General features: G+C 40.1%; 1 long non-coding RNA gene across 2 annotated transcripts in view; it reads right to left on the bottom strand.

The window, feature by feature from the left end:
- Positions 1–9,278, bottom strand: part of LOC111926130 (uncharacterized) — a 156,133-nt gene extending 146,855 nt beyond the window's left edge. For both annotated transcript variants that reach the window (XR_015283653.1, XR_015283654.1), the window contains exon 1: positions 8,946–9,278. This is a non-coding gene — a long non-coding RNA (uncharacterized LOC111926130). The remainder of the gene's footprint in view (positions 1–8,945) is intronic.
- Positions 9,279–12,228: the final 2,950 nt, after the last annotated feature.

Raw genomic sequence — 12,228 nt, 5'->3', positions numbered from 1 at the left:
AATTATTTCCTTTAATCTAACTGATATTTTCTGTGGATCAGAAGCATGGATGGCAACACATCTTACACCAACTTTTCATCATTTAGAAAACTGTAAGGAAGGCCTACCTGGGAGCAAACTGGAAATTCTGATGAACATATTTCAGTATGGAGCAGCATGACATCATTTAGTATTCATGGGAAGGACGTATGATCACCAAAAGCATATCTGAGCAAAAAGGGGGAGCCAATCCAACCAGACTTCAGGCTATGACAACAGAAATGATAAGTATATGCTCCTTGACACAGGATGAAGAGGGGTGTTCTCCCTCCTTCTGTCACACAACAGCATGGCTTTAATAAGAAAACTGTGGGTATATATCTTACCCATGGCTACCCCAAAGAGAATTTGTCCCCGCCTTTTCTCCTGATTGCATTCCACAAAGTCTACCATAATGGATTCTAACCCTGGAAAGTATCAATGGATGCAGATGCAATCACCCTCTTTTTGCAAGTAGGCTGGACAGGTTCCTGGACAGCATTTGAACAGGTAGGTCCTTAAACATTTCTCTTGTATGGAAAAGTTAAGAATCCAGCAAAAGAAAATCCCAAACACCTCATGGAAATGCAATTCCTCTCCCATCTTAGCAACACCAATTCTCCTCATCAGTGCCACAAGCAATATCTACCTTTGCATTTTTATTTCACCTATAACCTCAGACATATCTCATGAATGCAGGGCTGGTCTTCTAAATACCACTCAAAGTAAATCTGAAACACAACACAAAAGCTCATCTGCCAGCTCTGCTGTTCCCAGTACTGGTGGCACCCAGACAAGGCAAGAAGGTAAAGAAAAAAGCTGTGCAGGAAAAGTTTCAAGAAAATACCTAACTTGCCAGCTCCCCTTGCAAATAAAAAATAGCTATCAAAGGTGGAACCAGCTTTGTACAATACACAAAAAGAAAAGAAACACTCTAGAAAGGACATATGCTGCCAAGTAGCAGGAGCAGAAATTCCCATCAACATGGTGAACTGGCTAAGATCACAGGTGAAAAAGGAAAATAATCTTCTAGGAAAAGCAAAACAGCGTAAAAACAAACCTAACAACATTGGTAAAGCTAAAGTGAACAGAAGTAACGCTTCCTGTCAGTGCAACACACTTGCAACTGAGGGAAGCAGCAGAGAAAGGAAGCCACACTGGTAACATATCCACTGAAAATTCTGATCCTGAGAACAAATTTGCCATGTACCACAGACATAATAAGTGTCATCTGCACCATGTGATGCTGCCAGAGATACTGACGGCCTCAGCAAGTTTCTGGATTTGATGTATCAGGAATTGAGTTGCCTTTGACCCACATGGAAAGGACAAACCTGAAAGGAGGGATTAGGATTGGCTCAGGCAATTTGGGTTAAATTTCTACAATGCTAAAAATCAGGCTGACATTTTTGTTTATGTTTCCCCTCTCCCCACCCTCCTGAGCTTTCGTTATTAAAGAGCAAAGAACAATGTCAGATCTCACACAGAGTCAGCACGGCATGACACAGGAAGTCTGCACTAAAGCGATTTTATGGATATATGATTTCAAATGAGATCAAAACTTCCCCATGAGTGCAGCCCTTCTGCTTTCAAGGGTTTCCCAAATTCTGGGAGTTTGTGGGGGTTTATTGACATTTACCTAAGGACTTCTTTTTTTAAATAACGAGTAAATTGAAGTGTTCTGGATCTGTCATAAACAGATAATCATAGTCTAATATGGACACTGCTCTGTCGGATACCCAGGCAGTCTGGAATCAGAGAAGCCCTGCAGCCGAGGCTGGAGCAAAAAGAGGGATTTTGAATTCCCATTATAGCCTATGCAGTCAGCTCTTGGCCACAGAAAACCTGCAGTTGTGCTTTAATTGGGGGTTTAATTTGGAGAGATTTTAGCTACAAGAAATCTCTGTAGAGAGGGATCTTCCCTGCCACCTCCCGCAGGAAATAAGTGCTGGAGTTATATGTCTCAGGTCATATTAGCAGAGCAATTTGGCTATCAGTTGCAAGGATGTTTAGGGGACTTTGACTAAAATACTGAAGTGTGATGGCTATATAGCAAGTATAGTGGCCAGTCATCTGGAGCTTGCCAGACAGAAACTTTGAGTCATGAAAGCAAAGACTACTGGCCAGTGAGCCCCGTGTGCCCATTTCCAGCCCATTAAATGATCTGCCACAGCAGAGCTGGGCTGCAGCACTGGTGTACCTTCACTTTCAGTGATGCACACCAGTCAGAAGCTGTTTATCCCATTCACCATGTATTAACTTGGTGCTTATGCGACACAGGCTCTTTCATAAATTGTTCTGTAAGACATTTTGGCAATGGTTTCATATTACAAAGCTTCTTTTAATATCCCCTGCTGCCTTTTTCAGGCTCTATCCACCCATTCCTTACAACTATTAATAAAGTATCCCTTCCTCCAGCTGTCAGACCAGGCTTTACAGTCTGTTTTTAAGTTATTGTTGCACTTCTAACAATTAAGACTTCACAGTTTATGCTGCTTTTTTTTTCCTTCTTCTTAATCCAAAGTGCATTTTTAAAGGAACTGTATCAGCTGACATCTTGTCCTAAAAATAGGCAATCAAAAAGCTATAACCTAATGAAATGCTTCCAGGACTTTTTTTAAGTATTATGCTCAAGTATTTCTTGTAAATGCAGTTACTTCAGCAACACAAACTGTACTTCTCTGTATTAGCAGGACAGAATTTGAGGGGGAAATTAGTTCTAAGCCAAGTATTCTGACAGCACCCGTGCTCATGCTGTTCTTTTAGAAGGCATGTCCTCTTGCTACCCCTGCACTGGGTAGCTTCACCCACGCCACAGGCAGCAAAATTGAATGCATAGGTTATTTATGCTTTGTAATACATATACAGTGTAGCTGTTATACCTATTCCACATATGGTACAGTCAGCACTGATCTCACCACTGTCTTACCAGAAGACCACATCTAAATCTTCAGTAAAGCTCTAGGGCAATTAGGAGATCAGGGAAGAGAAATGCAAAGACAGGGTGATGTCACTGCTCAGCTTTACTTCCTTCAGCCTGGACCGTGGCCAGATATACATTCCAGTTTCCAGGACAGCAGTACCCAAATCTTGTCACCTCAACTCAGACACTAAGACTATGGAAAGTGAACAAGGATTTTGATCACACACATTTTTTCTTCTTTGTCTTTCCATATCATGTTGACAAACCACACAAACAACTGTGTTTCCCTATTCCAAAACTACTCTGATTTGGACCCTTAAAAAATGGAGGTGCTCAAAATAAACAATCACTTTGACTATCTTGGCCTATATCCCAGTAGGGAGTGAATCTAGTCACGTAAACCACAACCTTCAAAATACACAACCATGAAGCACTAGAACAATAAAACTGCAAAAGGCAATATGGAAACAAAAAACAGTATGACACAGCAACTAAGATCATGCTAGATAAGCTTTCACTTATCTATTTAAATTGTAATTGGTTCTACTTGGTTTGCTCCCTGCCATGAACCAATATGCCATTGGTTTTCTCTTCCTTGAAAAGCAGCCCAAAGCACAGTTCTTATACCATCAAGTTTAAACTATGTGCATGAAGAGCAACACTCCATGTTATGTTTTACCTGTGCTGTTTCCTCTTCCTTACTGAATACCTGAAGTGAAGAAATCCCAGATTTCTCTTATTCACTGCTCTCTTCTTTTTCCTGTTGACTCAGCCTTTCAGAAGAGTTGTTACCTTCACAGTTCTGGTATAATTTTTTATTTAATGAGAACATAGAGCTCTACACAAGGTATATATTCGATTAGTACTATTCTTTTGTCTAAGCATACTCATTCACAAAATCAAAATGCATGGCCAGAAGTAACAGGAAGCACCAGTTCTTGAACAATAAAACCACTGAAAGAAAAAGTTTTACAAGCCAGCTCTGGTGCACAGACCACAATGTAAAAACTGCTAGATTAAACTATTTTCATTGTCTAGACTGGAAAAAGGATGAGACAAAGAAAGAATAAAATTAATCCTCATACAACCTTATCATAATTAGAGCTGAAAAAAATATAGAAATTTAATCCTACAAAATACATTTTTATTCAACATTTTTTTCCTAACTTGGGATGATTAAGTAAATATCAGTTGTTTTCTTTTGTTGGGATATTTTAAAAGAATTTTAAATAAGAAATAAAACTTCAGGGTTATTTAGGGAAGACATTCCAATTTTTAGTATTTATGAACTGAAAAATACTGTTTCAATTTGCTGTGCTCTTTCCCCATTGCGTTTTTCACGACACCCACAGGAGCGACCGTCTGCATCCTTCATCCTCTTCTATGGGACAATGACTGCCATAATGCAAGCTCCTCAAAGAAAACTGTGATTCTGATTCTTAGTGGCAAATACCAGTTGGCAAGCAAGCTATAACCAGCAGACTGGGAGCAATAGGCATGCAAAATATAAATTGACTAAAGAAATGCACCACAAAAGGGAAACACACAATTTACTCAAAACTAAATAGTCTAATAATGGAAGGCTTCATTTTCTTTTCTAAAAGAAAATTAAAAGAGCACAATATTTAAAAAAAAATATTTACTTTCATAACATGCTAATTTTTCAGAAGTTGTTTTAGAATATCATTCTGATGGCAAATTCCTGCTCTGTCCAGATCTGTCCCTTTTAATCCCTGGTATTTTATATTCCCTAAAAGATAAATCTGTTGTCAAAATCATCCTTGAATACCATGCAAAAAATCAGGTTAGGGCACAACCGGTAAAGAAGCTACAGAAATATTTTCTTAAAGCCTATTCAAGAAATTCTCTGTGTTAGGGTTAGTATATAAACCTTAGGCTTCTGAACATTTAGGTACCACAATGTCATTGTAATTCAGGAAGGCAGGCCAGTTTGCTAATTAAAAAATACAGAACTGGGCAAAACATCCCCTAGCTTCTTTTCCAATCCTTGCCACTGACCTACTGTAGCCTTGCTGAATATTTTAACTATATTCAAAAGGTCTATTAGGATACCTATTTTCTTCCACAAGATGTAACTCAAGTCTGTGTAATACCAAGGAAAATCCAGTCAGAAATGGACTAGAAAAAATGGAAACAAATATAAAAAATGCATATTTGATGCTGTTCTCTAGCCCTCCATTTGATTAAATAACTTGTCCTTCCTCATGCAGTTGAATTGAGTGGTTCTTGCTTCACATTGTAGGAGTTTTATCACATTGGAAATGGTTTTCCCAGCATGATTTAACATTTTTTTATTTTTAAAGCAATATTTTTTTTAATAGAAAGATTAAACAATTTCATGAGAGAAACTTTCAAAGCAAATATTCCTGTTGGGTTTTCTCAGGTGTTTTCTTCATCCAGACCAGATTGGTTCATGTTCCCACATAACACAGGAACTGAGGAGAAGAACGAGAGGAAACAGTTTACACTCTTGAAATGCCCACAGTGGTCTCAGACAACCTGAAGGCCTGTCAAGGCTCAGGGCCACTGTATTTTATAGTCAGATGAAAATGCAGCTTGAAGTTGGGCAGGAAACAAGTGTCATGAGCCCAAACCACAGATTGCATGCCTGCCTTCACCATCCAGCTCACCCAGGGTGGAAATCTGGGAGACACCATTTGGGAGAGCCCACAATGGCTCTTCCAAAGCACAAGCTGTGTTGTCCATGAGCAGAAAGAAGGCAGGATACAAAGAGTGCCAGGATACAAAAGGAGCCTGTATGCATGAGAGCTCTTATCCTGGCAGTGCCTAGGACTCGCAAAATCAGAGCAATGAAGCCCAAAATACATATATATGCAAAACAAGCCACAAACTTTCCACCCTGATGAAAGCACAATGAGGAAAATCTTTCCGACAGATTCACAGCTGGTTTCAATCTACAGCCTAAGCATATCTAATGGGTCGCTTTTATCAGAGAAGCTCTCATAGGGTTCTGGCTGTTACTGAGGGCAGTTTGCCACTGTGCAGACCCCTCAACAAAAGTCTGAGAGGACTCTGTGTACTCCCTACATAAACTGAGGCATGGGGTAATAGAGACCATCTGCTCCAAATTCTGGCCCCACTTGCACCTTTATTAATCCATTCCAGCTCCTAAGATCTTACTCCAGCTAATGTAGCTGCCCATATGACAGTATCAGAAAAATGCAAAATATTCCTCTCAAAAATCTTACTTCTCCTTGTAACGCTTTCAGAAGTAAATTAAGGCTTCTACCCATGTGAATACAAAGCAACACCTGGTCTCAAACTCTCCTGGGTGAACCTCTGGCTTCTCTATCTACGGAAGAATTTTCTCTTAGGAGAAGTTTTAAGAGAACCTACCACACTCAGTAAAAGCAAGACCTTTACTTTCTACAAACTACTAAAAGAGAACAAAGTTCAAAACACTGCATCCATTTATGAAAATTTGTATGCTAAGGACTTGATGAGAAGTTATTGTGGGCATGTCATGCTGTAAGTAAAAAGTACTTCAAATACATATTACTTTATTTTTCCCCCTGTGGTTTACAGATTTGTCCTAGGACAATAGAAGTTTACAGAGAAGGGGGAGATGTCTATGATTAAGGCAGCTTTCAGCTCTTCTTCCTACAGATACCCTGTGGATATTGCTGTATTCTCCAGAATCCAAGCTTCCACTTAAAAAACAATGAAGTTTCTAGCCCATCTGGGTTTGCGGAAGCAGAATGTAAACAGATGTACTGTTGTCTTATTTTAGAAGCTATAGCAAGCCAGACTGAAACAATAGCACTAAGAAATGTCAACTGCTCCCATTCATCTCAGTGGGGTGGGGTGTTAACTTTGAAGCCTAATTGTGACCACTTTAAAGTCAGCCTTTTAACCATTTCACTGTTATTACTACACCAGAAACTCCAAAGTAATGAACTTACCCAGCCTCTGAATTTGTATGCATTACTCCGAGACCTTCCATTCACTTGAAAAGAACACTGTATTACAATCGAGCTAGTTTGAATATTCTCTTACTTAAGAAGTTAGCTGAATTGCTTGCTACTGTCTTTCAAAATAAGGGTTAAAAGAAAGTCATGGGTGAAAGGTTAGCTTCATTGTTGTTGCTCTCCAAAGTGCAACACGTGGGATTTCATGCTTTTTGCTTTGATCAGGGTGCCCGGATGGCAGTTCATTTCAATAAACAGACAAACAGCTACATAAAAAACTAAAAATAATGACTAAACAAATAACACCGCAGCATCGATCAGGAGTAAAGAAACAAAAAAGACATCCTAAGGGATGTGGTAACTTGCAAGAATAAAAAAGGAGAAAGAGGAAAAGAATCTTCATTTTCAGGAAGTCATAGCTGCCAGTACTTTAAATCCAAGGTGTATTAGGCCTGGTTCTGAGTATACAGAGAAGCTACCCCTCTAAAGTATTTTACATCCCATTTCCAAGAAGCTGTTGCATTCTTCACCAGGTCACTCTGAAGCGTACATGTGGATTTTCCTCTGGGACCAGCACTTGAAGACTAGTAGCTCTACACACACATTTTTGTAAACATCACTTCAGAGGCTCTGAGAACTCATACTGGAAATTATTAGGGTGAGCTAATATACTCTAGCTTATGTTTCTGAGCATCCAGAATCACGCTGACTTGCGGCTGGAGTCACAGGAGTCACGGTGCTGCAGGGCATGATGGAGATGCCTGGCTGGGTTTGGTGGGGCTGTTGGCCACACACCTGCTGCCTCTGTTCAACCAGCCCTCCACTTCAGGACTGCCCATTGTGTCTGCCACAGCTCATGGGTGACACAGGATGGCTGCAGAGCAATACATGCACTGCATTTATACTTCTACAGTTACGTCTACACTGACAGTCCTTTTCACCTGTCATTTTCTTCCTAATAAAGCAAATACTAGGCCAAGAAGTCAACACTAACATCACCGCTGCACTACTCTGGTCATCATTAGTACATTCATGTTAAGTAACCTAACTAGGTAATCCTGACATGCCACAAGATGCTTTCATTGCAGCTACAGCCACCAGCTCAGGGGAAGTGAAACAGGAAGGGCAGTACCTCAGCTACATGACAGAGCTATGGGAATAGCATCACCCAGCAAAAGACCTTGAACAAGCAGGTGGGACAGGAGTAACCTCTCTAGGTTATGGAGCAGCAACTGGAAGAAAGTAAAGTGGAAGGATTTGCATAAGCCATATTATATTTATTGAAAGATAACTACTTGAGCACAGAGTCTCACTCCTGAATACAGCTGTCTTTACTTGGGAAGGTCTTAAATTGATATGACTGCCTACGTGTGGTATAGGAATAAGGTTATTTTGGTAGAAGGGGGAAAATTTTCCTGCCTAGGTGTTTATGCAAACAAAGGCCTAATTCAGCCAGTGCAGGTTTTTTGCCTGCTACAACAGACAATACCCTGTCATTGTTATTAGTAAGTTATGAATGAACAATCCTTCCATGTATAAATTCCACTGCTAGCTGGATGTTAGGGTGTTTGTAATTTTCCCAGGTTCCTTAAATCACCAGATACACACCCCTCTGTTATCAAATATCAGTGTTTCCTAAATCTTGATCTTTAAACTGCAACATAGGACTTGTAAAATGCTCTTGACATAAAGCTGAAAATAAACCTCTGTTTTCACTTAAAAGCCAGTGAGCACTGACTTCACACTCAAAAGGCCTGGTATGGAAAGAGAGACAGACACCTTCATTTTCTATTAACTTCAATCAGCTGCAGCGAGGTGCTCGGTTCTCTGCAAAAGGTGCTGAATAAAGTCATATATAAATTCACAGAAGTGTCTGAGTGCTGTTGAATGTGTTTTCTGCAGATGCTTAGAGGTGCAGAACAAAGGCAGCTGAAAACAGACTTGGTAAGTTTACAATTTTACTTTATCACTGTATTAAATTCCCATTCAACATCCATAAGGCACCACACACTTGTTATAGAAAAAATAAACAACTTCATAAAAATTAGACTTGCCAGTCTTTGGTCTGCCATGCATCCCTCTTCTTTATAACTGCTAGCAAGTAAAACAACCCCCTGACAGCTGGATGTGAAGAAGTCTGTGCCGGCAGTGTCCTGGTCCAGAACAGCACTGTAGGCTGGAATGCTGACGCTGGCAGGGCTGCCACTGCGTTTACTTAACACTCATTTCTCTCAGTCTGCTTCAGACCAGAAATGCAGGCAATGAAAACCTATTCAACCTTTGAGAAGCTCAGCCATAGCAGTTTTAGCAGAGCAGGGTTTGTGCAGGTACATGAAAGAGGCATTCAGAAGACATTCCCATTCAAGGGAGGCAGAAAGAGAGCCCCCAGCTGTCTCTGGTTACCTTTTATTGGCATGAAAAGAAGGAGGCAGGAGGGGCAAGGTTTCAGGACAAATGAAAAACAAGCTTTCTAAGATTCACTGTTCAGCCTCAAAACAAAAGCTCAGCGAATTTAAGCTACAGGATCTTAGTTCCATTTCTTTCAGTTTAGTAATTTATTACAGAGAAGAGAATGAAAAACCTGTTTCAAATAGTGGATTAAACATTACCCTGAAACAGAACTACAGAGAAAAAAATATACTGTATGAATTCAGCTAGTTTCTTGGGCAAAAACTATACATTATGAATTCTGCTAGCTTCCTAGACAAATAAAGAGCAAATTGGCAAACACATGAGAAAGTGTACCATGTTAGTAGGTATCCAAGGCTCCTTGGTTAAAAACATTTACATCATGATGAAAGCTGGACAAAACAGCTGTCACAGAAGCATTACAAACTAGAGGCTATAATCTGTAAACACTTGCCACCCAAATTAAAGCAATATCTGTTAAGATGGACAAGAAATGCCTCATTTTAGAGGGCAGGTCCAATGGCTGCAGACAGCCCAGTGCTGCCTTCTAGAGGAAGCAAGCCCAGGGCAACAGGAGGGTGTGGGGGCAGTGGCAGGAGTGTCACTCCCTGGAGCCACGGGCAGCTGGGGTGGAGGAAAGCTGGCTGGCAAACACCCCCACTCCTCAGCCAACAGGGGCAGACAGCCTGCAAAGCCCTGCACTGTCCCAGCCTTGCTGCAAGCCTGAACAAAACCCAGTTTTGTGTCTTGCATGACATGGCAGACTCTTTCTCCAGGCATGGTGGATGCCCAGATTCGTTTTGGGTTTACTGTATTGCGCACCTTAGAAGAGAAGATGGATGAGCCAAAGCTTCCTCACAGAAGCTTCCCTTTAGAAAACCCAGCGCCCCCCATGCGACCACGCGCAGTTTGTACCGCGCAGCCATGCTGCATAAGGGGTATGTAGATGCATACATACGGTATAGGGACCCTGGCACTGCTGCAGGAGCCCTTCCTGCAGGCCATAACACAGCTCCTTACAGCAAAGGTCAGCACACCTGCTCGTGAGGGGTGAAGAGATAAGTGTTAGCACAGCGTCCACGTCCTTTCCATTACACTGGGATGCCACAGAGTTCCTCCTTCACAGGAAATGTAAAGTCTGCAGAGGACAGAAGAGAGGACTGCTGAATTATAGATTTAGTGACCAATAAATACGTTCAACAATTTAACAGATTATGTCAGTTACAAAAAGACAAATAATAACCATAATACCTAGTCATAATACCTAGTATTTACACATTTCTCTATACAAACCTATTGTTTTTCTGTAGAGGTGTACAAATACTACCTGACCAGTCCCTTCTTGATGAACTGCAGAAGTCTTTTAAAGTGTGACCACATGCTCCAAAGTTTGTTGAATTGAATCTAGGCAACAGAAGTTTAGGTGCACTTGTGTAAATACTTTGAGATAACTCAGAGCCCTTTATAAATTTAGGTAGCCTTCATGACATAGGTGGGTCTGTGAGACCTGAAAAAATTATGCATACTAGGTTAGTGACAACTTCAATAGTTTTTCAAAGACTAGTAATTTACATCTAGGCTATAAGTTTTTGCTAATGTTTCAGCTTCTTGACGTGTCTCTTAGGTGTAAGCTACCCAGAAAATAAACTGTCTGGTTGAAGCAATGATCTGGATAGCATACTAGCTATCACCTTGATACACAATGAGACAGAAAAACAGGAAGGCTTTATCTGGAATTCATTTGGCAGTACTGTAGAATTTTCTGCAAGGGAAAATACCCAGGTGTTTATGTAATTCCCTAATTCTTTGAAGAGGTGAAATGTATAATTTAGAAAAAGATATTAAAATCACTTAAGAGGAAAATATTTTACTCATTACAGTAACTTCTTTTTTTCTAGATCATTCTTTTAGTCTCTTAACATATCTTGAAACAAACGTGGACTGCCAAATATTTTAATCAGAGTACTTCTGATCTGTAATCTCTTCAATACAGATCCTGTTTTAATAAATCATTTCACAGCCTTGAAGAACCATTAGAAGCAAACTACACCATTTGCAGTTGTAGTATAAAGTTACTTGACATTCCTGTAGGTGATATGAGAGAGTAGAAACAATGGTCAAAACTCAGTATCGATACCTGAATATTTAAAAATTGGTGCATAAGGACTTGATTCCTGTCATTTTTCAGGCCATGCTACTGGAGCTGGACATTAAATGTTACAAGAGAATATGATGAGGTGCATCCCTAGAGAAACCTGACTGAAGGCAACAGAAATCATCCCACAAATGTGAATACGATTTGGCCAAAACCTGGGGCTCAGTCTTGTTATAAGCACACTGAAGGAGAAAAGGTCAGAAGCAGCAGGATTTTAATCTCTTAGGCTCAACAGCAGGATTCATAATTTTGTCTCAGATCTTTCACAAACCAAATACATTTTGGACACCACATTAGAGATAAATAAATCAGTATTAGTCTTACTTTGCTAAAAAGAACATTTACTGACAGCATCTCTTCATCCCTTCTTAGATTTTATGTTGGTGGCAAATCCTGCAGGTGGGAGAGTAAATACAGCAGACATCTGCTAAACATAATGCAGTTGTATTCTGTTATTAAAACTGTGCTCTTTCTAGTGTTCTTCATGGCATTCATTTTCTATGTAACATTCTGCTTTACTAGTATCTCAATATGTCCCTAATCAATTTTTGATCCTGGTCATCTTTGCCCACCTGACTCCACATTTGCAGAGTCCTTTTAGCACTTAACTGGGCAAGTTACACTTTTCTTTCTATTCTTTTTATCTTTTATCCCTTTTACTCTACTATATATATATATCCCTTTTAACTATAACGGGCAATTGTATGTCGGTCCCTTGTAGAGAATGGACACTGCCCCTGCACCTGAGCTCCCACCCACATATCCAACATTGG

Source organism: Cyanistes caeruleus, chromosome 2 (assembly GCF_971803275.1).
Source record: "Cyanistes caeruleus chromosome 2, bCyaCae1.hap1.1, whole genome shotgun sequence".
Taxonomy (NCBI): Eukaryota; Metazoa; Chordata; class Aves; order Passeriformes; family Paridae; genus Cyanistes; species Cyanistes caeruleus.
This window is presented reverse-complemented; position numbering and strand designations above follow the sequence as displayed.